General features: G+C 31.3%; 1 protein-coding gene across 5 annotated transcripts in view; it reads left to right on the top strand.

The window, feature by feature from the left end:
• The window catches only part of LOC141393803 (beta-1,4-glucuronyltransferase 1), a 216,279-nt gene that overhangs the window by 93,625 nt on the left and 96,416 nt on the right, over window positions 1-26,238 (top strand). For all 5 annotated transcript variants that reach the window (XM_073967304.1, XM_073967301.1, XM_073967302.1 and 2 more), the window contains exon 3: window positions 17,269-17,343. The gene's annotated coding sequence lies outside the window, so the exon portion shown is untranslated. The remainder of the gene's footprint in view (window positions 1-17,268; window positions 17,344-26,238) is intronic.

Raw genomic sequence — 26,238 nt, 5'->3', positions numbered from 1 at the left:
CTTTAATTAATGATATTGACAGCACATAGCAGCCGGCAAGGATCAAGCTTCAAGAGAAGTATGGTAGGAGATGTGCGGAGATTTTGCGGTTAAGCAGACAGCTGGGGTTTATTTTGATGAAAGGAAAAAATTCTTGTAATTTATGTGAAAATAATTAATTACATGTGAAGAAGAATGGAAAAACGGCGGGAAATGCCCTGCAAGATATGCCATTAAAACACAAACCCGTAAAGTATGCTTTAAAATCGCATGAAATATTAATATGCTTAAAAAGTTTTTCTGTGTTAAATTTTCTTTCTTCTTCTAAAGAAATTTACTTTTCACTTTCTAAACCACAACACACATTTACTCGGGTGAGTGTGTTAGCTTTTTGATAAGAATATGGGGGAAAAGTTTCTCATTCTTTTTCGCTCTTTGAAAAGAGGAAAGGCATGCATGCTTTTATGATGTAATGCCACAAAGTATGCTAAGATTTGTTTTTGCTGCCGCTGCTGTTGTGTTTTGCTTTTCTTGCCTTGTATTATACAAACCTCTTGGCAATTGAATTTAATGGTTCGTTTCATCGTCGTCGTCTTCTTCTTCTTCTCTTTCAAATGCGCAATTTGTGCAGAAAAGTTCCAAAGAAATTTGGTTTCGTTTAGATAATAAGGGTTAAGCTAAACCAAGTCAAAAGTGAGAAAACAAATCAATAGCCACAAAACCCCAAAAATAGTATATATAAAAGGGGGAGGAGGAGGGTTTATTGTATTGCTGAACTTGTGAACTTTTGTGGCAAATTGTTATGGTATAATTTGGTAAACCAATAAAATATCCTTAAAAGCAATAAAAGACGGCTAAATGGGGGTCGATAATAATAATAAAACTTAACAAAAACAGAAATGCTTTAAAGAAATATATATTCTTTAAAATTCCGACCTTCAAAGAGGTTCTGAAAAAATATTGTTTAAAATTCTAACCCTATGAGGGCCTCTGAACAAATATTTCTTAAAATTCCCACACTATAAGAGGCTCTGAAAAAATATTCTTTAAAATTCCGACCCTACAAGAGGCTTTGGTAAAACATTCTTTAAAATTCTGAACCCATAAGAGGCTCTGATGAAAATTTCTTTGAAATTCCGACCCTATAATAGGCTCTGAAAAAATATTCTTGAAAATTCCGACCCTATAAGAGGCTCTGAACAAACATTCATTAAAATTCCTACCCTATAAGAGGCTCTGAAAAAATATTCTTAAAAATTCCGACCCTATAAAAGGCTCTGAAAGGAATGTTCTTTAAAATTCCGACACTATAAGAGCCTCCGGAAAAATATTCTTTAAAATTTCGACCCCATAAGAGGCTCTGACAAAATATAATTTAAAATTCCGACCCTATAAGAGGCCCCGAAAAAAATTTTCTTTAAAATTCCGACCCTATAAGAGCATCCGTAAAAATATTCTTTAACATTTCGACCCTATAAGAGGCTCTGAAAAAATATTATTTAAAATTCCGACCCTATAAGAGGCTCTGAAAAAAATCCACGCCTATAAGAGCCTCGGGAAAAAATATTATTTAAAAATCCACGCCTATAAGAGCCTCGGGAAAAAATATTATTTAAAAATCCACGCCTATAAGAGCCTCCGGAAAAAATATTATTTAAAAATCCACGCCTATAAGAGCCTCCGGAAAAAATATTATTTAAAAATCCACGCCTATAAGAGCCTCCGGAAAAAAATATTATGTTAAAATCCACGCCTATAAGAGCCTCCGGAAAAAATATTATTTAAAAATCCACGCCTATAATAGCCTCCGGAAAAAATATTATTTAAAAATCCACGTCTATAAGAGCCTCCGGAAAAAATATTATTTAAAAATCCACGCCTATAAGGCTCTGAAAAAAAATTCTTTGAAATTCCGACCCAATAAGAGGCTCTGAAAAAATATTCTTTAAAATTCCGACACTATAAGAGCATCCGGAAAAATATTCTTTAACATTTCGAACCTATAAGAGGCTCTGAAAAAATATTCTTTTAAATTCCGACCCTATATGAGCATCCGGAAAAATATTCTTTAACATTTCGACCCTATAAGAGGCTCTGAAAAAATATTATTTAAAATTCCGACCCTATAAGAGGCTTTGAAAAAAATCCACACCTATAAGAGCCTCCGGAAAAAATATTATTTAAAAATCCACGCCTATAAGAGCCTCCGGAAAAAATATTATTTAAAAATCCACGCCTATAAGAGCCTCCGGAAAAAATATTATTTAAAAATCCACGCCTATAAGAGCCTCCGGAAAAAATATTATTTAAAAATCCACGCCTATAAGAGCCTCCGGAAAAAATATTATTTAAAAATCCACGCCTATAAGAGCCTCCGGAAAAAATATTATTTAAAAATCCACGCCTATAAGAGCCTCCGGAAAAATATTATTTAAAAATCCACGCCTATAAGAGCCTCCGGAAAAAATATTATTTAAAAATCCACGCCTGTAAGAGCCTCCGGAAAAAATATTCCTTAAAAATCCACGCCTATAAGAGCCTCCGGAAAAAATATTATTTAAAAATCCACGCCTATAAGAGCCTCCGGAAAAAATATTATTTAAAAATCCACGCCTAAAAAGCCTCCGGAAAAAATATTCTTTAAAATCCAAGCCTATAAGAACCTCCGAAAAAAAATATTATTTAAAAATCCACGCCTATAAGAGCCTCCGGAAAAAATATTATTTAAAAATCCACGCCTATAAGAGCCTCCGGAAAAAATATTATTTAAAAATCCACGCCTATAAGAGCCTCCGGAAAAAATATTATTTAAAAATCCACGCCTATAAGAGCCTCCGGAAAAAATATTATTTAAAAATCCACGCCTATAAGAGCCTCCGGAAAAAATATTATTTAAAAATCCACGCCTATAAGAGCCTCCGGAAAAAATATTATTTAAAAATCCACGCCTATAAGAGCCTCCGGAAAAAATATTATTTAAAAATCCACGCCTATAAGAGCCTCCGGAAAAAATATTATTTAAAAATCCACGCCTATAAGAGCCTCCGGAAAAAATATTATTTAAAAATCCACGCCTATAAGAGCCTCCGGAAAAAATATTCTTTAAAAATGCACGCCTATAAGAGGCTGTGGAAAAAATATTCTTTAAAAATCCACGCCTATAAGAGGCTGTGGAAAAAATATTCTTTAAAAATCCAGGCCTATAAGAGCCCCCGGAAAAAATATTCCTTAACAATTCACGCCTATAAGAGCCCCCGGAAAAAATATTCTTTAAAAACCCACGCCTATAAGAGGCTGTGGAAAAAATATTCTTTAAAAACCCACGCCTATAAGAGGCTGTGGAAAAAATATTCTTTAAAAATCCACGCCTATAAGAGGCTGTGGAAAAAATATTCTTTAAAAACCCACGCCTATAAGAGGCTGTGGAAAAAATATTCTTTAAAAATGCACGCCTATAAGAGGCTGTGGAAAAAATATTCTTTAAAAATCCACGCCTATAAGAGGCTGTGGAAAAAATATTCTTTAATAATCCACGCCTATAAAAGCCTCCGGAAAAAGTATTCTTTAAAAATCCACGCCTATAAAAGCCTCCGGAAAAAATAAAAAGCCTATAAGAGGCTGTGGAAAAATATTCTTTATTTTATAGTTGCCTAAAAGTATGCCTTACAAATTTATTATTTACGTCAACGGCCTTGCTTTGCCTTCTCATTAACACACATTTGTTTTACTGTAAATTTTACCTTCCCAGGCAAATAAATTAAAAAGCTAAAATCCCCTCATATTAGTGGCTATTTGTTCAGCGTTGCGACAAATCACTTAAATTTTTAATGAAATAAAATGTCAACCTTCATGCCATGATGGCGCTCGCCCAAAAGTATGCATTGTTTATAATAAATATAATGAATTAAATAAAAACAAATAAGCTGCATGAGGACCAGTTTTTCAAACCAAAAGCAGGACGGGAGGAAGTTTCCACCACCACCACTTAAAAAAACGTTTTAAATTTCCGCAGAACAACTCAACCCGGCATATTGCCAGTTTTATTGCCAACCCTACAAAAGCTCTTTGACTAAATAACCATTAATTAACTCTCATGAATATCACCAAACATATTATTATTATATTAAAAGTCATTAAATTAAAAATAAAGGATATAATAATGGTGCGCACATACACACACGCATTACCACATGGATACCCCTCCTGATTTTAATGGCTGTCATTTAAAAGGTCATAAAAAAGGTTCTCCACACTCTGCCGCATGGCATTTGTTCGTTAGCACTGACACGCATCCATGTGCATTGATGTGCGAATAAATAAGTCAGGATAATAGAGTCCTTTTTTTGAAAAACAGAGCTGACCGTAAAATGCTGGTTGCCAAATGGCCATGTCAAAGCTATGCCAGATGAGGGTGAGGGTGACTGATTGCTGTGGATAGTTAGGTCAAGTGTGATTATTTAACCCTTATCACAATGTGTAACATTTGTATGTGTGTAGTATGACGTACATACAAATATATTTAATGGTCAGAAAGGATTTTATAGTATACTTAAGCAGTAATAACCCCTGGTTATGGGAGCCCCAATTTTTTTAAGGGGAGCCATCAAACGTGGTCTTTTAAAAAATATTTTCCCAATAAACTTTTTACACAAAGCGTGGATTTTTTTAAAAATATTTTTACACAAAACATTTTCTTTAAAAATCGTGGATTTTTAAAAACATTAAAACATAAAAAAAATATTTTTCAATAAACATGGATTTTTTTAAATACTTTTTAATAATCGTGGATTTTTTTAAAAATATTTTTTCAATACTCGTGGATTTTTTAAAAAATATTTTATTCAATAAACGTGGATTTTTAAAAAATATTTTTTAAATAATCGTGGATTGCTTAAAAAAATATTTTTTTAAATAATCGTGGATTGTTTAAAAAAATATTTTTTTAAATAATCGTGGATTGCTTAAAAAAATATTTTTTTAAATAATCGTGGATTGTTTAAAAAAATATTTTTTTAAATAATCGTGGATTGTTTAAAAAAATATTTTTTTAAATAATCGTGGATTTTTTAAATAATCGTGGTTTGTTTAAAAAACTATTTTTGTATTAATGGTGGTTGTTTTAAATTTTTTTTATAAAAATCGTATATTATTTAAAAAATATTTTTATAATAATCTTGGTTTTTTTAAAACTATTTTTAAAACTATTTCGTGAATTAAAAAAAATATTTTTATAATAAACGTTGGTTTTTTATAAAATATTTTTATAATAATCGTGAATTTTTTAAAAAATATTATTATAATAATCGTAATTTTTTAAAAAAAAAATATTTTTATAATAATCGTTTATTTTTTAAAAAATATTTTTATAATAATCGTGGATTTTTTAAAAAATATTTTTTAAAATCGTGTATTTTTTAAAAAATATTTTTTCAATAATCGTGGATTTTTAAAAAATATTTTTTCAATAGTAGTTGATTTTTAATTTTTTTTTTCAATAATAGTGGATTTTTTAAAAATGTTTTTCTACAAAACGTGGGTTTTTTAAATTTTTTTCAACAAAACCTGGATTTTTTAAAAAATATTTTTTAACAACCCTTGGTTTTTTAAAAATATTTTTCTACAAAACGCATATTTTTTAAAAATAATTTGTTCAATTATCGTTTATTTTTAACAAAATATTTTTTTTCAATAATAGAGAATTTTTAAGAAATATTTTTTTAATAATTATATAATATTTTCTACAAAACGTGGATTTTTTTAAAAAATATTTTTTTCAATAATAGTGGATTTTTAAGAAATATTTTTTTTAATAACAGAATAATATTTTCTACAAAACGTGGATTTTTTAAAAAATATTTTTTTCAATAATAGTGGATTTTTAAGAAATATTTTTTTTAATAACAGAATAATATTTTCTACAAAACGTGGATTTTTTAAAAAATATTTTTCTACAAAACGTGGATTTTTTAAAAAATATTTTTCTACAAAACGTGGATTTTTCAAAAAATATTTTTCTACAAAACGTGGATTTTTTAAATAATATTTTTCTACAAAACGTGGATTTTTTAAATAATATTTTTCTACAAAACGTGGATTTTTTAAATAATATTTTTCTACAAAACCTGGATTTTTTAAATAATATTTTTCTACAAAACGTGGATTTTTTAAATAATATTTTTCTACAAAACGTGGATTTTTTAAATAATATTTTTCTACAAAACGTGGATTTTTTAAATAATATTTTTCTACAAAACGTGAATTTTTTAAATAATATTTTTCTACAAAACGTGGATTTTTTAAATAATATTTTTCTACAAAACGTGGATTTTTTAAATAATATTTTTCTACAAAACGTGGATTTTTTAAATAATATTTTTCTACAAAACGTGGATTTTTTAAATAATATTTTTCTACAAAACGTGGATTTTTTAAATAATATTTTTCTACAAAACGTGGATTTTTTAAATAATATTTTTCTACAAAACGTGGATTTTTTAAATAATATTTTTCTACAAAACGTGGATTTTTTAAATAATATTTTTCTACAAAACGTGGATTTTTTAAATAATATTTTTCTACAAAACGTGGATTTTTTAAATAATATTTTTCTACAAAACGTGGATTTTTTAAATAATATTTTTCTACAAAACGTGGATTTTTTAAATAATATTTTTCTACAAAACGTGGATTTTTTAAATAATATTTTTCTACAAAACGTGGATTTTTTAAATAATATTTTTCTACAAAACGTGAATTTTTTAAAAAATATTTTTCTACAAAACGTGGATTTTTTAAAAAATATTTTTCTACAAAACGTGGATTTTTTAAAAAATATTTTTCTACAAAACGTGGATTTTTTAAAAAATATTTTTCTACAAAACGTGGATTTTTTAAAAAAATATTTTTCTACAAAACGTGGATTTTTTAAAAAATATTTTTCTACAAAACTTGGATTTTTTAAAAAATATTTTTCTACAAAACGTGGATTTTTTAAAAAATATTTTTCTACAAAACGTGGATTTTTTAAAAAATATTTTTCTACAAAACGTGGATTTTTTAAAAAATATTTTTCTACAAAACGTGGATTTTTTAAAAAATATTTTTCTACAAAACGTGGATTTTTTAAAAAATATTTTTCTACAAAACGTGGATTTTTTAAAAAATATTTTTTAAAAAATATTTTTCTACAAAACGTGGATTTTTTAAAAAATATTTTTCTACAAAACGTGGATTTTTTAAAAAATATTTTTCTACAAAACGTGGATTTTTTAAAAATATTTTTCTACAAAACGTGGATTTTTTAAAAAATATTTTTTAAAAAATATTTTTCTACAAAACGTGGATTTTTTAAAAAATATTTTTCTACAAAACGTGGATTTTTTTAAAAATATTTTTCTACAAAACGTGGATTTTTTAAAAAATATTTTTCTACAAAACGTGGATTTTTTTAAAAATATTTTTCTACAAAACGTGGATTTTTTAAAAAATATTTTTTAAAAAATATTTTTCTACAAAACGTGGATTTTTTAAAAAATATTTTTCTACAAAACGTGGATTTTTTAAAAAATATTTTTCTACAAAACGTGGATTTTTTAAAAATATTTTTCTACAAAACGTGGATTTTTTAAAAAATATTTTTTAAAAAATATTTTTCTACAAAACGTGGATTTTTTAAAAAATATTTTTCTACAAAACGTGGATTTTTTTAAAAATATTTTTCTACAAAACGTGGATTTTTTAAAAAATATTTTTCTACAAAACGTGGATTTTTTTAAAAATATTTTTCTACAAAACGTGGATTTTTTAAAAAATATTTTTTAAAAAATATTTTTCTACAAAACGTGGATTTTTTAAAAAATATTTTTCTACAAAACGTGGATTTTTTAAAAATATTTTTCTACAAAACGTGGATTTTTTAAAAATATTTTTTTACAAAACGTGGATTTTTTAAAAATATTTTTCTACAAAACGTGGATTTTTTAAAAATATTTTTCTACAAAACGTGGATTTTTTAAAAATATTTTTCTACAAAACGTGGATTTTTTAAAAATATTTTTCTACAAAACGTGTAATAATCGTGGACTTTTTTTTAAATATTTTGTCTATAAGCTTTGATATTTTAAAAAATATTTTTTTTTTAATAATCGCAGATTTTTTAAAAAATATTTTTTCAATAATCGTGGATTTTTTAAAGAAAATTTTTTCAATAACCATGGATTTAAAAAAAAATTTCAATAATCATGGATTTTTTAAAAAATACTTTTTAAACAATTTATTATAGTCGAGGACTTTAAAAAACATATTTAAGATATTATTTGTAATTTAAAAAAAAATATTCTTTTTGAGACGTGTATTTTTTAAAAAATACTTTTCAAGTCTTGGATTTTTTTTAAAAAAAATTCAAGATTTGGATTTTTAAAAACATTTTTGCAGACCTTGATTCGTTTAAATATTCTTCCAAGTCGTGGATTTTTTAATATTTTTTAAAGTGTGGATTTTTTAAATAATTCTTCAAGGCGTTGATTTTTTAACAAATATTATTCAAGATTTGTGTTTTTTAAATAATTTTTCAAGACGTTGATTTTTTAAAAAATACTCTTCAAACTCGTATTTTTTAAATAATTTTTCAAGGCTTGGTTTTATTTCAAAATTGTTTTCAAGACTTGTACTTTTTTATATAGTTTTTCAATAAAAATATTTTTCAAGTCTTGTATTTTTTTAACTATTTTTAGAGGTGTGGATTTTTTTTAATAATATTTTTCAAGACGTGGATTTTATTTTTCGAAAATTTTTTTCAAGACTTGTATTTTTTAAAAAATTTTTTCAAGGCGTAAATTTTTTAAAAAATATTTTCAAGACATGTATTTTTCTAAATATATTTTCAAGGCGTGGATTTTTTTAAAAATATTTTTCAAGACTTGTATTTTCTTAAATAATTTTTCATGGCGTGGATTTTTCTTAAAAATATTTTTTTATGACTTGGATTTTTTAATGCTGCTGAATCTATTTTAAAAATATATTTTCAAGTATTGGTTTTTTTAAATATTTTTTTAAGGTGTGGATTTTATTAATAATATTTTTTCAAGACTTGCATTTTTTAAATATTTTTCAAGGCTTGTATTTTTTACATAATTTTTCAAGGCGTGGATTTTAAAAATTGTTTTTTAAATCTTGGATTTTTTAATATTTTTCAAGGCGTGGATTTTAAAAATATTTGGATTTTTTAATATTTTTCAAGGCGTGGATTTTAAAAATATTTTTTTTAAATCTTGAATTTTTTAATATTTTTCAAGGCGTGGATTTTTAAATATCTCTTCACCGCGTGGATTTTTTAAAAAATATTTTTTTAAATTTTTTTACGGCTTGGATTTTTTTTTTATTTTTTTAAACAGTTTTCAAGACATAGCTTTTTTAAATATTTTTCAAGAAAAGAGTTTTTATAGACATTTTTCAAGACGTGGATTTAAAAAAAATTCAAGGTAAGGATTTTTTAATTTTTTTTTCAAGTCGTAGATTTTTTGAAGATATTTTTGGGACGGGGATTTTTTTAGTTTTTTTTCAAGTCCTAGATTTATTTTAAAAATATTTTTTCAAGTTATATGTGAGCCACAATATTCATTTTGCCCCAACGTCTTACCCTGTTGTTGTTCACACCTGTGCCTCGACACTGACCTACTCTCAGCCCATTACTCCTGCCATTCCGAAGTCATGTTCATTTTACAGGCTTAATCTAAGAAGAATAATTGTCTTATGAGAGGGCAAGACCATTACCACCAACAAGCAGCGTTGTTCCATTAAGGTTGTGCTCATAAAACACCAACATATGTTTAACACACATACCCTTGCTTGTTTGCCTAGTAGTAGTGTGTGTAGTGTCAATTAAGTACAAGTTTGAATGGCTTGGTTGGAATAAATGGCTGGCAGGTCACAATGGGTGGTCGCCTAACATAAAATGGAATGCAAATTGTACATTTGGAGTAGTAGAGGGCCAGAAAAGGATGAGAATGCATGTCTGTGTGTAATAATAACATCAATAAGTGTGGGTGCGTGTTTGCCAAGCGTTCGTCGACATGTGTGTGTGTGCTGCAATGAAGGGCAATTAAAAGCACTTACATACATGCATAAGTACTGTGACAGTGGAACATAAACAATTGTTAGCACCAACACATACGAAAAAACTACCACTACAGCAGTAACTGTAACAAAGAAGGCTATATATAATAGTGTGTCTTATGTTTTAACACAAACACTGACACATACACAATTTATATTAAATGATATACAATTATAATCACAAAAAAAGAAGAAAAAAACACTCACACACTGTCTGCTCTGCCTTCGCTTATATCCTTTTGCATGTTTTAGTGGTTTTTGAATGGGACAAACAAGACACCAGCTAACACACACTCTCACCCACACACACAGGCATTTGTTGGCCGCTTCTTTTATGTGTTTTTGTGTTGGGTATTTGTATAGTTGTCGTTGTTTACTCGTGTTTATGTTCGTAAAGCGGTGACATTTGCTTTAAAATGTTCATAAATTATTGTACATGCTTTAGTTATTGTGTAGGAAAAAAGAATTTAATTTGATGTACATTAGAGTGGGACGAAAGGGGAGACTTCTGAAAACATTCTTTAAAAATGCAAGCTTATGCCTACCGACACTTCTATGCGTATGAGTATTATATTATTCATGCGACCATTTATATTAAGATGCGTATTAGAGTTGTCAGTACTTATACGCCCCGACGCTTAAAGGCCCTTTTCCACGCCTAGAGGCCTTTTTTCGTTGTTTAAAAATTCTTTTAAAAATCCACGCCTAGAGGCCTTTTTTCGTTGTTTAAAAATTCTTTTAAAAATCCACGCCTAGAGGCCTTTTTTCGTTGTTTAAAAATTCTTTTAAAAATCCACGCCTAGAGGCCTTTTTTCGTTGTTTAAAAATTCTTTTAAAACTCCACGCCCAGAGGCCTTTTGTCGTTGTTTAAAAATTCTTTTAAAACTCCACGCCTGGAGGCCTCTTTTCGTTATTTAAAAATTCTTTTAAAAATCCACGCCTAGAGGCCTTTTTTCGTTGTTTAAAAATTTTTTTAAAAAGCCGCGCCTAGAGGCCTTTTTTGGTTGTTTAAAAATTCTTTTAAAAATCCACGCCTAGAGGCCTTTTTTGGTTGTTTAAAAATTTTTTTAAAAAGCCGCGCCTAGAGGCCTTTTTTGGTTGTTTAAAAATTCTTTTAAAAATCCACGCCTAGAGGCCTTTTTTGGTTGTTTAAAAATTCTTTTAAAAATCCACGCCTAGAGGCCTTTTTTGGTTGTTTAAAAATTCTTTTAAAAATCCACGCCTAGAGGCCTTTTTTCGTTGTTTAAAAATTCTTTTAAAAATCCACGCCTAGAGGCCTTTTTTCGTTGTTTAAAAATTCTTTTAAAAATCCACGCCTAGAGGCCTTTTTGCGTTGTTTAAAAATTCTTTTAAAAATCCACGCCTAGAGGCCTTTTTTCGTTGTTTAAAAATTCTTTTAAAAATCCACAACTCTTGTTAGTCCCTTCAGATGTCATTAAAAATCTCAATAAAACCCAGTGGCTGTTTGGTTTGGGTGCTAGTGTGCGTATAACTGTTGTCAACACTTATACGATCTAATTATTAATTTCTTCTATGAGGATTTCCTACTATTCCTATTCCCATTTAAAAAAAAAAAAAATTTGGACAAATATTTGTGAAATTTTTTCGTGATCTATTTTTACCAAGAAAAGTCTTCAAAAAAAGATACTCCTTTGCAACCCCCTCTTATAGACATTCTCCTTTCCGTCCACCCCTTCATATTCTTCTACTATCTTTTCATATTAATTCCCATCATGTTTTGTCGCCTACTCTTTATTTGTTCTTTGGCTTTTGTTGTTATAATTGTGAGAGAAGTTCCGTTATTGTCTGTCAACATGAATGTAATGAGCTGTTAAAATAAAATGCAATGGATAATAGGCGTCTCTTCTCCGTTGGCCAATCCAATGAAGCCTTCATACATTTCAAAGACGAATTATTCTCTTCTTTTATAAGACAGACGGGCTTTATAGGCACATTTGCCCATTGAATTGACTTCTTTTGTTTGCATTTCAAAGAGTCGTAGGTAGCGGCGGAACAAAAGAAACGTTTAAGCACAAAACAAAAACAATTACACATGTCTTTTGAATTGGATTTTAATATGGTGGCCAATTTAAGGCGTATGGACATATTAGTAATATACTTGTCATAAGCGTATGATTGATGACAATACTTATACGTACCCTTTGAAAATATAATTCCGATCACTAAAAATATTATTTTTAAAAATTCACGCATGGGCCGAGATTGACCTCTGAAAATATAATTTTTAAAAATGCACGCTTGGGCCGAGATTGACCTCTGAAAATATTATTTTTAAAAATCCACGCTTGGGTCGTGAATGGCCTCTGAAAATATTATTTTTAAAAATTCACGCTTGGGTCGTAAATGGCCTCTGAAAATATTATTTTTTAAAATCCCCGCTTGGGCCGTGATTGGCCTCTAAAAATATTATTTTTAAAAATGCACAATTGGGCCGTGATTGGCCTCTGAAAATATTATTTTTAAAAATCCACGCTTGGGCAGAGATTGGCGTCTGAAAATATTATTTTTAAAAATCAAAGCTTGGGTCGTGAATGGCCTCTGAAAATATTTTTTTTTTTAAATCCCCGCTTGGTTCGTGAATGGCCTCTGAAAATATTATTTTTAAAATCCACGCTTGGGTCGTGAGTGGCCTCTGAAAATATTATTTTTAAAAATCCACGCTTGGGTCGTGAATGGCCTCTGAAAATATTATTTTTAAAAATCCACGCTTGGGTCGTGAATGGCCTCTGAAAATATTATTTTTAAAAATCCACGCTTGGGTCGTGAATGGCCTCTAAAAATATTTTTAAAAATCCACGCTTGGGTCGTGAATGGCCTCTGAAAATATTATTTTTAAAAATCCACGCTTGGGCCGTGATTGGCCTCTTAAAATATTATTTTTAAAAATTCACGCTTGGGCCGTGATTGGCCTCTGAAAATATTATTTTTAAAAATCCACGCTTGGGCCGTGATTGGCCTCTGAAAATATTATTTTTAAAAATCCACGCTTGGGCCGTGATTGGCCTCTGAAAATATTATTTTTAAAAATCCACGCTTGGGCCGTGATTGGCCTCTGAAAATATTATTTTTAAAAATCCACGCTTGGGCCGTGATTGGCCTCTGAAAATATTATTTTTAAAAATCCACGCTTGGGCCGTGATTGGCCTCTGAAAATATTATTTTTAAAAATCCACGCTTGGGCCGTGATTGGCCTCTGAAAATATTATTTTTAAAAATCCACGCTTGGGTCGTGAATGGCCTCTGAAAATATTATTTTTAAAAATTCACGCTTGGGTCGTAAATGGCCTCTGAAAATATTATTTTTTAAAATCCCCGCTTGGGCCGTGATTGGCCTCTAAAAATATTATTTTTAAAAATGCACAATTGGGCCGTGATTGGCCTCAGAAAATATTATTTTTAAAAATCCACGCTTGGGCAGAGATTGGCGTCTGAAAATATTATTTTTAAAAATCAAAGCTTGGGTCGTGAATGGCCTCTGAAAATATTTTTTTTTTAAATCCCCGCTTGGTTCGCGAATGGCCTCTGAAAATATTATTTTTAAAATCCACGCTTGGGTCGTGAGTGGCCTCTGAAAATATTATTTTTAAAAATCCACGCTTGGGTCGTGAATGGCCTCTGAAAATATTATTTTTAAAAATCCACGCTTGGGTCGTGAATGGCCTCTGAAAATATTATTTTTAAAAATCCACGCTTGGGTCGTGAATGGCCTCTGAAAATATTTTTAAAAATCCACGCTTGGGTCGTGAATGGCCTCTGAAAATATTATTTTTAAAAATCCACGCTTGGGCCGTGATTGGCCTCTTAAAATATTATTTTTAAAAATCCACGCTTGGGCCGTGATTGGCCTCTGAAAATATTATTTTTAAAAATCCACGCTTGGGCCGTGATTGGCCTCTGAAAATATTATTTTTAAAAATCCACGCTTGGGCCGTGATTGGCCTCTGAAAATATTATTTTTAAAAATCCACGCTTGGGCCGTGATTGGCCTCTGAAAATATTATTTTTAAAAATCCACGCTTGGGCCGTGATTGGCCTCTGAAAATATTATTTTTAAAAATCCACGCTTGGGCCGTGATTGGCCTCTGAAAATATTATTTTTAAAAATCCACGCTTGGGCCGTGATTGGCCTCTGAAAATATTATTTTTAAAAATCCACGCTTGGGCCGTGATTGGCCTCTGAAAATATTATTTTTAAAAATCCACGCTTGGGCCGTGATTGGCCTCTGAAAATATTATTTTTAAAAATCCACGCTTGGGCCGTGATTGGCCTCTGAAAATATTATTTTTAAAAATCCACGCTTGGGCCGTGATTGGCCTCTGAAAATATTATTTTTAAAAATCCACGCTTGGGCCGTGATTGGCCTCTGAAAATATTATTTTTAAAAATCCACGCTTGGGCCGTGATTGGCCTCTGAAAATATTATTTTTAAAAATCCACGCTTGGGCCGTGATTGGCCTCTGAAAATATTATTTTTAAAAATCCACGCTTGGGCCGTGATTGGCCTCTGAAAATATTATTTTTAAAAATCCACGCTTGGGCCGTGATTGGCCTCTGAAAATATTATTTTTAAAAATCCACACTTGGGCCGTGATTGGCCTCTGAAAATATTATTTTTAAAAATCCACGCTTGGGCCGTGATTGGCCTCTGAAAATATTATTTTTAAAAATCCACGCTTGGGCCGTGATTGGCCTCTGAAAATATTATTTTTAAAAATCCACGCTTGGGCCGTGATTGGCCTCTGAAAATATTATTTTTAAAAATCCACACTTGGGCCGTGATTGGCCTCTGAAAATATTATTTTTAAAAATCCACGCTTGGGCCGTGATTGGCCTCTGAAAATATTATTTTTAAAAATCCACGCTTGGGCCGTGATTGGCCTCTGAAAATATTATTTTTAAAAATCCACGCTTGGGCCGTGATTGGCCTCTGAAAATATTATTTTTAAAAATCCACGCTTGGGCCGTGATTGGCCTCTGAAAATATTATTTTTAAAAATCCACGCTTGGGCCGTGATTGGCCTCTGAAAATATTATTTTTAAAAATCCACGCTTGGGCCGTGATTGGCCTCTGAAAATATTATTTTTAAAAATCCACGCTTGGGCCGTGATTGGCCTCTGAAAATATTATTTTTAAAAATCCACGCTTGGGCCGTGATTGGCCTCTGAAAATATTATTTTTAAAAATCCACACTTGGGCCGTGATTGGCCTCTGAAAATATTATTTTTAAAAATCCACGCTTGGGCCGTGATTGGCCTCTGAAAATATTATTTTTAAAAATCCACGCTTGGGCCGTGATTGGCCTCTGAAAATATTATTTTTAAAAATCCACGCTTGGGCCGTGATTGGCCTCTGAAAATATTATTTTTAAAAATCCACGCTTGGGCCGTGATTGACCTCTGAAAATATTATTTTTAAAAATCCACGCTTGAGTAGTGAATGGCTCTAAAAATATTATTTTTAAAAATCCACGCTTGTTTCGTGATATGCCTCTAAAAATATTATTTTTAAAAATCCACGCTTGGGCCGTGATTGGCCTATGAAAATATTATTTTTAAAAATCCACGCTTGGGCCGTGATTGGCCTATGAAAATATTAATTTTAAAAATCCACGCTTGGGCCGTGATTGGCCTCTGAAAATATTATTTTTAAAAATCCACGCTTGGGCCGTGATTGACCTCTGAAAATATTATTTTTAAAAATCCACGCTTGGGCCGTGATTGGCCTCTGAAAATATTATTTTTAAAAATCCACGCTTGGGCCGTGATTGGCCTCTGAAAATATTATTTTTAAAAATCCACGCTTGGGTCGTGAATGGCCTCTGAAAATATTATTTTTAAAAATCCACGCTTGGGCCGTGATTGGCCTCTGAAAATATTATTTTTAAAAATCCACGCTTGGGCCGTGATTGGCCTCTGAAAATATTATTTTTAAAAATCCACGCTTGGGCCGTGATTGGCCTCTGAAAATATTATTTTTAAAAATCCACGCTTGGGCCGTGATTGGCCTCTGAAAATATTATTTTTAAAAATCCACGCTTGGGCCGTGATTGGCCTCTGAAAATATTATTTTTAAAAATCCACGCTTGGGCCGTGATTGACCTCTGAAAATATTATTTTTAAAAATCCACGCTTGGGCCGTGATTGGCCTCTGAAAATATTATTTTTAAAAATCCACGCTTGGGCCGTGATTGGCCTCTGAAAATATTATTTTTAAAAATCCACGCTTGGGTCGTGAATGGCCTCTGAAAATATTATTTTTAAAAATCCACGCTTGGGCCGTGATTGGCCTCTGAAAATATTATTTTTAAAAATCCACGCTTGGGCCGTGATTGGCCTCTGAAAATATTATTTTTAAAAATCCACGCTTGGGCCGTGATTGGCCTCTGAAAATATTATTTTTAAAAATCCACGCTTGGGCCGTGATTGGCCTCTGAAAATATTATTTTTAAAAATCCACGCTTGGGCCGTGATTGGCCTCTGAAAATATTATTTTTAAAAATCCACGCTTGGGCCGTGATTGACCTCTGAAAATATTATTTTTAAAAATCCACGCTTGAGTCGTGAATGGCTCTAAAAATATTATTTTTAAAAATCCACGCTTGTTTCGTGATATGCCTCTAAAAATATTATTTTTAAAAATCCACGCTTGGGCCGTGATTGGCCTATGAAAATATTATTTTTAAAAATCCACGCTTGGGCCGTGATTGGCCTATGAAAATATTAATTTTAAAAATCCACGCTTGTGCCGTGTTTGGCCTCTGAAAATATTATTTTTAAAAATCCACGCTTGTGCCGTGTTTGGCCTCTGAAAATATTATTTTTAAAAACCCACGCTTGGGGCGTGATTGGCCTCGGAAAATATTATTTTAAAAATTCCTCGCTTGGGCAGTGATTGACCTCTGAAAATATTATTTTTAACAATCCAAGCTTAATTTGCCTTTGAAAATCTATTTTAATATATTGAATGGCCTCAGTGCGTATGAGTGATTACATTCTTCATACTCCCACTTATACTGGGGGATGCGTATAAGTGTTGTCAATACTTATACGCACACTCAATTTTATTTATTTTATCTTATTAAGGCTTGTCGATTGAATTCAACTTTAAATAAATTCTAATATGTCCTTCCATATTTTTTTCTCTCTCTTTACAGATATCAAATGATTCTGCGGCACTTTATATACCCGTGATTTTGTCCCTTTTTTAGTTTGCATTTATTTTATTTAAGGTAAGTTGAAAAGAAGTGAAAATTTCTGTTAAAATTGTTTATTCCTTTTGAATACTTGACATTTCAAAACCTCCAATATTTTCTTATGAAATTAAAAGAAACATTCAGAGGAAATCGTAACGGAATATGAAGAACGTTACCGAACCTCTTCTCGTAATGACAATGAAAAGAAGAAAGAAAAACGTGACTTCATTTCAATGACACTTCCACTTGGCTGCCAAGCATTAAAGCAGCAGTGATGGAGCTCCAATACAAACAGATTGTAGCGCAAACGATGCAACAAAAATAGCTGTCATTTCCTGGTTGGAAATTAAGACTCACCCCACCCTCCAGGGAAATAAAAAAAAAATATTTTTTGGGGAAAGCAAAATCTCCAACAAGAAAATAAAAAATTGTGATAGGAAATTTTGATTTTTCCATCACCTATTTTTACACTCCCACATATAAAATATATTTGGATTTTGGAGTATTTTTTTAAAGCACCTTCTACCCTCTCCCCCAAAACAATTTCATGTTGGTACTAAGCACATGTTTCGGGGGAATACTTCCTGTTGATTTGAGATTCGTTGTTAATGAAAACATAACAATGAGTTTTTTTTCTCCATTTCTCTTCCCTTTTTCCTTTTCTTCTTCTTCTTCTCCTCCTTGATTTCAGTTTTCGGCTACTCGAATTTTTGATTGAATTTTTATGAAGATGGAAAAACTTTTCTAACAAAATCAAATGGAAAATGCTGTCATATTTTCATTACATTTAAGTTAAGAAGTTTGTTTTTCCAAACAACGAACACTCTCTTAACGAGATATAAATGACATAACACGATAAGTGGAGTGGGAGGGTGGAACATGAATAATCTTTTTATGTACACAAAATAGCATGATACAGCTTCCGATTATGTGAAATGGAGAGGGGCAAGGAGTACCAAACAAATTGCTTCTTAATGAATGCGGCAGGTGTTTAGTTTAGAAATACAATTTGAAGTTTTAAATTTGGTTTCTATAATTGAAGATTGGAATTAATTGGAAAATTTTAAAATAAAAGTTGGGGAAAAAGCTTACTTGATAAGTGGTGGAAGGGGAACTGCCTTTGGGACAGGCATTTTTGAATATTTTTGCGGAATGAAAAATGTACAGCACATACATCGTCTTTTTACAGGGCTGGGGGAGTATGAGTGATGTCAGCAGTTATACGCACGGATAACTTTCTCAGGTGAACTCTAAAATATCTACTTTAAAAAGTCCACGTCTGAGACTTGATTGGCCTGAGTGGCCTCTGAAAAAATCTACTTTAAAAAGTCCACGTCTGAGACTTGATTGGCCTGAGTGGCCTCTGAAAAAATCTACTTTAAAAAGTCCACGCCTGAGACTTGAATGGCCTGTGAAAAATCTATTTTAAAAAGTCCACGCCTGAGTCTTGAATGGCCTGTGAAAAATCTATTTTAAAAAGTCCACGCCTGAGACTTGAATGGCCTGTGAAAAATCTATTTTAAAAAGTCCACGCCTGAGACTTGAATGGCCTGTGAAAAATCTATTTTAAAAAGTCCACGCCTGAGACTTGAATGACCTGTGAAAAATCTATTTTAAAAAGTCCACGCCTGAGACTTGAATGGCCTGTGAAAAATCTATTTTAAAAAGTCCACGCCTGAGACTTGAATGGCCTGTGAAAAATCTATTTTAAAAAGTCCACGCCTGAGTCTTGAATGGCCTGTGAAAAATCTATTTTAAAAAGTCCACGCCTGAGACTTGAATGGCCTGTGAAAAATCTATTTTAAAAAGTCCACGCCTGAGACTTGAATGGCCTGTGAAAAATCTATTTTAAAAAGTCCACGCCTGAGACTTGAATGGCCTGTGAAAAATCTATTTTAAAAAGTCCGTGCCTGAGACTATAATTGGCTCGGAAAAAAATTTAAAAAATACAAACTTGTGACCGGGATGACCTATGAGCGTATCAGTAATATATTCATCATACCGCCACTTGTACTAAGATGCGTATAAGTGTTGTCAATACTTATACGTCAACAAAACAACATTTATTTATTCTTAATTAGACTTAAGGGCCGAATTAAAGAAATGCTCCAAAGACCACGATAGACGTAATTCGTATAAGGTTCCATTGAAAAACCCCTCATATTTATCTATGGGTATCGAGTGCTAATACCTTCAGCTGGCCTTCATTGCCAACAAAGCTACGTAAGTGGAAGAAACCATGACTGTAGCTATCAAATTTGTTAGTAGAATGTTTTGAAGTACTTAAAAGAGCACTCAACTGCATTGGCGAGACCCTAAATCCCTTTCAGAATTAGAGTGAACTTGTAACGTGGAAGTGATGTAATAGTGATAACATGGCAATACTTCGGCTTTCAGACTCCACAAGTACCTTATAGGTGTTACAATTTGTTTACTTTCATTATTGGAAATGCGTAATTTTAATGGTATATAAGTGCATCGAGATGAGAGGTTTTATCAGAAGGGAATTTTTTAAGTTGAATTTTTACTGTCCCATAAAAGCCCAAGCGTGGAAAAATAATATTTTCAGAGGCCAATCACGGCCCAAGCGTGGATTTTTAAAAATAATATTTTCAGAGGCCAATCACGGCCCAAGCGTGGATTTTTAAAAATAATATTTTCAGAGGCCAATCACGGCCCAAGCGTGGATTTTTAAAAATAATATTTTCAGAGGCCAATCACGGCCCAAGCGTGGATTTTTAAAAATAATATTTTCAGAGGCCAATCACGGCCCAAGCGTGGATTTTTAAAAATAATATTTTCAGAGGCCAACCAAGCGTGGATTTTTAAAAATAATATTTTCAGAGGCCAACCAAGCGTGGATTTTTAAAAATAATATTTTCAGAGGCCAACCAAGCGTGGATTTTTAAAAATAATATTTTCAGAGGCCAACCAAGCGTGGATTTTTAAAAATAATATTTTCAGAGGCCAACCAAGCGTGAATTTTTAAAAATAATATTTTCAGAGGCCAACCAAGCGTGGATTTTTAAAAATAATATTTTCAGAGGCCAACCAAGCGTGGATTTTTAAAAATAATATTTTCAGAGGCCAACCAAGCGTGGATTTTTAAAAATAATATTTTCAGAGGCCAACCAAGCGTGGATTTTTAAAAATAATATTTTCAGAGGCCAACCAAGCGTGGATTTTTAAAAATAATATTTTCAGAGGCCAACCAAGCGTGGATTTTTAAAAACAATATTTTCAGAGGCCAACCAAGCGTGGATTTTTAAAAATAATATTTTCAGAGGCCAATCACGGCCCAAGCGTGGACTTTTAAAAATAATATTTTCAGAGGCCAATCAAGGCCCAAGCGTGGACTTTTAAAAATAATATTTTCAGAGGCCAATCAAGGCCCAAGCGTGGACTTTTAAAAATAATATTTTCAGAGGCCAATCAAGGCCCAAGCGTGGATTTTTAAAAATAATATTTTCAGAGGCCAATCACGGCCCAAGCGTGGATTTTTAAAAATAATATTTTCAGAGGCCAATCACAGCCCAAGCGTGGATTTTTAAAAATAATATTTTCAGAGGCCAATCACGGCCCAAGCGTGGATTTTTAAAAATAATATTTTCAGAGGCCAATCACGGCCCAAGCGTGGATTTTTAAAAATAATATTTTCAGAGGCCAATCACGGCCCAAGCGTGGATTTTTAAAAATAATATTTTCAGGAGCCAATAACCACCCAAGCGTGGATTTTTAAAAATAATATTTTCAGAGGCCAAACACGTCCCAAGCGTGGGTTTTTAAAAATAATATTTTCAGGAGCCAATAACCACCCAAGCGTGGGTTTTTAAAAATAATATTTTCAGGAGCCAATAACCACCCAAGCGTGGATTTTTAAAAATAACATTTTCAGGAGCCAATAACCACCCAAGCGTGGATTTTTAAAAATAATATTTTCAGAGGCCAATCACGGCCCAAGCGTGGATTTTTAAAAATAATATTTTCAGAGGCCAATCACGGCCCAAGCGTGGATTTTTAAAAATAATATTTTCAGAGGCCAAACACGTCCCAAGCGTGGATTTTTAAAAATAATATTTTCAGGAGCCAATAACCACCCAAGCGTGGATTTTTAAAAATAATATTTTCAGAGGCCAAACACGTCCCAAGCGTGGGTTTTTAAAAATAATATTTTCAGGAGCCAATAACCACCCAAGCGTGGGTTTTTAAAAATAATATTTTCAGGAGCCAATAACCACCCAAGCGTGGATTTTTAAAAATAACATTTTCAGGAGCCAATAACCACCCAAGCGTGGATTTTTAAAAATAATATTTTCAGAGGCCAATCACGGCCCAAGCGTGGATTTTTAAAAATAATATTTTCAGAGGCCAATCACGGCCCAAGCGTGGATTTTTAAAAATAATATTTTCAGAGGCCAATCACGGCCCAAGCGTGGATTTTTAAAAATAATATTTTCAGAGGCCAATCACGGCCCAAGCGTGGATTTTTAAAAATAATATTTTCAGAGGCCAATCACGGCCCAAGCGTGGATTTTTAAAAATAATATTTTCAGAGGCCAATCACGGCCCAAGCGTGGATTTTTAAAAATAATATTTTCAGAGGCCAATCACAGCCCAAGCGTGGATTTTTAAAAATAATATTTTCAGAGGCCAATCACGGCCCAAGCGTGGATTTTTAAAAATAATATTTTCAGAGGCCAATCACGGCCCAAGCGTGGATTTTTAAAAATAATATTTTCAGAGGCCAATCACGGCCCAAGCGTGGATTTTTAAAAATAATATTTTCAGAGGCCAATCACGGCCCAAGCGTGGATTTTTAAAAATAATATTTTCAGAGGCCAATCACGGCCCAAGCGTGGATTTTTAAAAATAATATTTTCAGAGGCCAATCACGGCCCAAGCGTGGATTTTTAAAAATAATATTTTCAGAGGCCAATCACGGCCCAAGCGTGGATTTTTAAAAATAATATTTTCAGAGGCCAATCACGGCCCAAGCGTGGATTTTTAAAAATAATATTTTCAGAGGCCAATCACGGCCCAAGCGTGGATTTTTAAAAATAATATTTTCAGAGGCCAATCACGGCCCAAGCGTGGATTTTTAAAAATAATATTTTCAGAGGCCAATCACGGCCCAAGCGTGGATTTTTAAAAATAATATTTTCAGAGGCCAATCACGGCCCAAGCGTGGATTTTTAAAAATAATATTTTCAGAGGCCAATCACGGCCCAAGCGTGGATTTTTAAAAATAATATTTTCAGAGGCCAATCACGGCCCAAGCGTGGATTTTTAAAAATAATATTTTCAGAGGCCAATCACGGCCCAAGCGTGGATTTTTAAAAATAATATTTTCAGAGGCCAATCACGGCCCAAGCGTGGATTTTTAAAAATAATATTTTCAGAGGCCAATCACGGCCCAAGCGTGGATTTTTAAAAATAATATTTTCAGAGGCCAATCACGGCCCAAGCGTGGATTTTTAAAAATAATATTTTCAGAGGCCAATCACGGCCCAAGCGTGGATTTTTAAAAATAATATTTTCAGAGGCCAATCACGGCCCAAGCGTGGATTTTTAAAAATAATATTTTCAGAGGCCAATCACGGCCCAAGCGTGGATTTTTAAAAATAATATTTTCAGAGGCCAATCACGGCCCAAGCGTGGATTTTTAAAAATAATATTTTTAGAGGCCAATCACGGCCCAAGCGTGGATTTTTAAAAATAATATTTTCAGAGGCCAATCACGGCCCAAGCGTGGATTTTTAAAAATAATATTTTCAGAGGCCAATCACGGCCCAAGCGTGGATTTTTAAAAATAATATTTTCAGAGGCCAATCACGGCCCAAGCGTGGATTTTTAAAAATAATATTTTCAGAGGCCAATCACGGCCCAAGCGTGGATTTTTAAAAATAATATTTTCAGAGGCCAATCACGGCCCAAGCGTGGATTTTTAAAAATAATATTTTCAGAGGCCAATCACGGCCCAAGCGTGGATTTTTAAAAATAATATTTTCAGAGGCCAATCACGGCCCAAGCGTGGATTTTTAAAAATAATATTTTCAGAGGCCAATCACGGCCCAAGCGTGGATTTTTAAAAATAATATTTTCAGAGGCCAATCACGGCCCAAGCGTGGATTTTTAAAAATAATATTTTCAGAGGCCAATCACGGCCCAAGCGTGGATTTTTAAAAATAATATTTTCACAGGGAAATCACGACCCAAGCGTGGATTTTTAAAAATAATATTTTCACAGGCCAATCACGGCCCAAGCGTGGATTTTTAAAAATAATATTTTCAGAGGCCAATCACGGCCCAAGCGTGGATTTTTCAAAATTATATTTTCAGAGGCCAATCACGGCCCAAGCGTGGATTTTTAAAAATAATATTTTCAGAGGCCAATCACGGCCCAAGCGTGGATTTTTCAAAATTATATTTTCAGAGGCCAATCACGGCCCAAGCGTGGATTTTTCAAAATAATATTTTCAGAGGCCAATCACGGCCCAAGCGTGGATTTTTAAAACAAATATTTTCAGAGGCCAATCACGGCCCAAGCGTGGATTTTTAAAAATAATATTTTCAGAGGCCAATCACGGCCCAAGCGTGGATTTTTAAAAATAATATTTTCACAGGCCAATCACGAACCAAGCGTGGATTTTTAAATATAATATTTTCAGAGGCCAATCACGCCCCAAGTGTGGATTTTTAAAAATAATATTTTCAGAGGCCGAACACAACTTAAGATTGGATTTTTAAAAATAATATTTTCAGAGGCCGAACACGGCTTAAGAGTCGATTTTTAAAAATAATATTTTCAGAGGCCAATCACGACCCAGGGGTGGATTTTTAAAAACAAGAAAGGCGTCTCTAAAGGCGACCAGAAGAAAGTTTTTAAAGACAACCAGAAGGGAGTCTTTAAAGGCGACCGGAAGGAGAATCCGTCTTAAACACTTCTACATACATGCATAGTTTCATTAAATTCCTCAGTTAATTTGTTTAACATTCTTGATAAATAAAACAAGAAAACAATTTTATTAAATAAATATTTGTTGCGCATGTCTTACACAATATTTGCATTTGCAACTAAACTTGAGTTTGGCATATCTTTACTTCTTATTGTTGTTGTTGTTGATTTTCTTGTCAAGTTGTCTACTTCTTGGTATTTTATCAAACATGCTGTCTGCACTTAACAGAATCTTGAAAATAATAACTACAACAACAACACAAAAAACTATTTCAGCACATTAAATTTGTCATCAATGTGAAGAACATGTGGGAACATGTATGTATGTATGTATGTATGTAGGTACTATCTACACAAACATGGAACCTGTGTAAATATTTTAAACAAATTGTAGACATTCAGCAAAAGTCCGTCGTTCGACGCCGTCACAACGTCATGTTTGTAGTCATGTTAGGTAATAAATAACTTTACGTAAATTAATTTTCATTTGTTTGTTTTCTTGTTGTTAGTAGTTGTGGTTGTTGTTGTTTTCTTCTTCTTTTTCTTCCATTTAATTTATTGATGAGTTTTTTGAAGTTTTGACTATTGATGATGATAAGTACCTCCACGGTACTTGAGGCATAATTGAATTTGCAAATAACACACACTGTAAAATAAAAATCAATTTCCCCCAAGAGCCATTAAAATATCAGCTGAGGGGATGAGGGAGGGAGAAAACAAAAATAGGTAATAAATTCAAGGTCATTCATTATTATGATGAGTGATTAATTGACTGTGATTTATAATTTAGTTATTTGCATTTTTAATTCCATATTGATTTTGGGGTGAGGTATTTCAAGGTCGGAAAGGGGTTTTATGGACGACGCCAAAGACCCTTGAAAAATATTCTTAAAAAATCCACAATTGTTAAAAAATATTCTGGATTATTGATCAAGTATTTTTTAAATAAAAACAAATATTTTTTTTTAAAAATCTAGGATTATAATCCTATCCACGATTATTAAAAAAATATTTTTTAAAAAATCCACGATTATTGAAAAAAATATTTTGTAAAAAATCCACGATTATTGAAAAAATATTTTGTAAAAAATCCACGATTATTGAAAAAATATTTTGTAAAAAATCCACGATTATTGAAAAAACATTTTTTTAAAAAATCCACGATTATTGAAAAAATATTTTGTAAAAAATCCACGATTATTGAAAAAATATTTTGTAAAAAATCCACGATTATTGAAAAATATTTTTTAAAAAATCCACGATTATTGAAAAAATATTTTGTAAAAAATCCACGATTATTGAAAAATATTTTTTAAAAAATCCACGATTACTGAAAAAATATTTTGTAAAAAATCCACGATTATTGAAAAATATTTTTTAAAAAATCCACGATTATTGAAAAAATATTTTGTAAAAAATCCACAATTATTGAAAAAATATTTTGTAAAAAATCCACGATTATTGAAAAAATATTTTGTAAAAAATCCACAATTATTGAAAAAATATTTTGTAAAAAATCCACGATTATTGAAAAAATATTTTTTAAAAAATTCACGATTATTGAAAAAAATATTTTTTAAAAAATCCACGATTATTGCAAAAAATATTTTTTAAAAAATCCACGATTAAGAAAAAATATTTTTTTAAAAAATCCACGATTATTGAAAAAATATTTTTTAAAAAATCGACGATTATTGAAAAGATATTTTTTAAAAAATCGACGATTATTGAAAAAATATTTTTTTAAAAATCCACGATTATTGAAAAAATATTTTTTAAAAAATCCACGATTATTGAAAAAATATTTTTTAAAAAATCCACGATTATTGAAAAAATATTTTTTAAAAAATCCACGATTATTGAAAAAATATTTTTTAAAAATCCACGATTATTGAAAAAATATTTTTTAAAAATCCACGATTATTGAAAAAATATTTTTTAAAAATCCACGATTATTGAAAAAATATTTTTTAAAA

Source organism: Musca autumnalis, unplaced genomic scaffold, assembly GCF_047663935.1.
Source record: "Musca autumnalis isolate F117 unplaced genomic scaffold, ASM4766393v1 scaffold_2, whole genome shotgun sequence".
In the NCBI taxonomy this organism is placed as follows: domain Eukaryota; kingdom Metazoa; phylum Arthropoda; class Insecta; order Diptera; family Muscidae; genus Musca; species Musca autumnalis.
The sequence above is the reverse complement of the archived record's forward strand: the minus strand, read 5'-3'. Positions and strand labels throughout refer to the sequence as shown.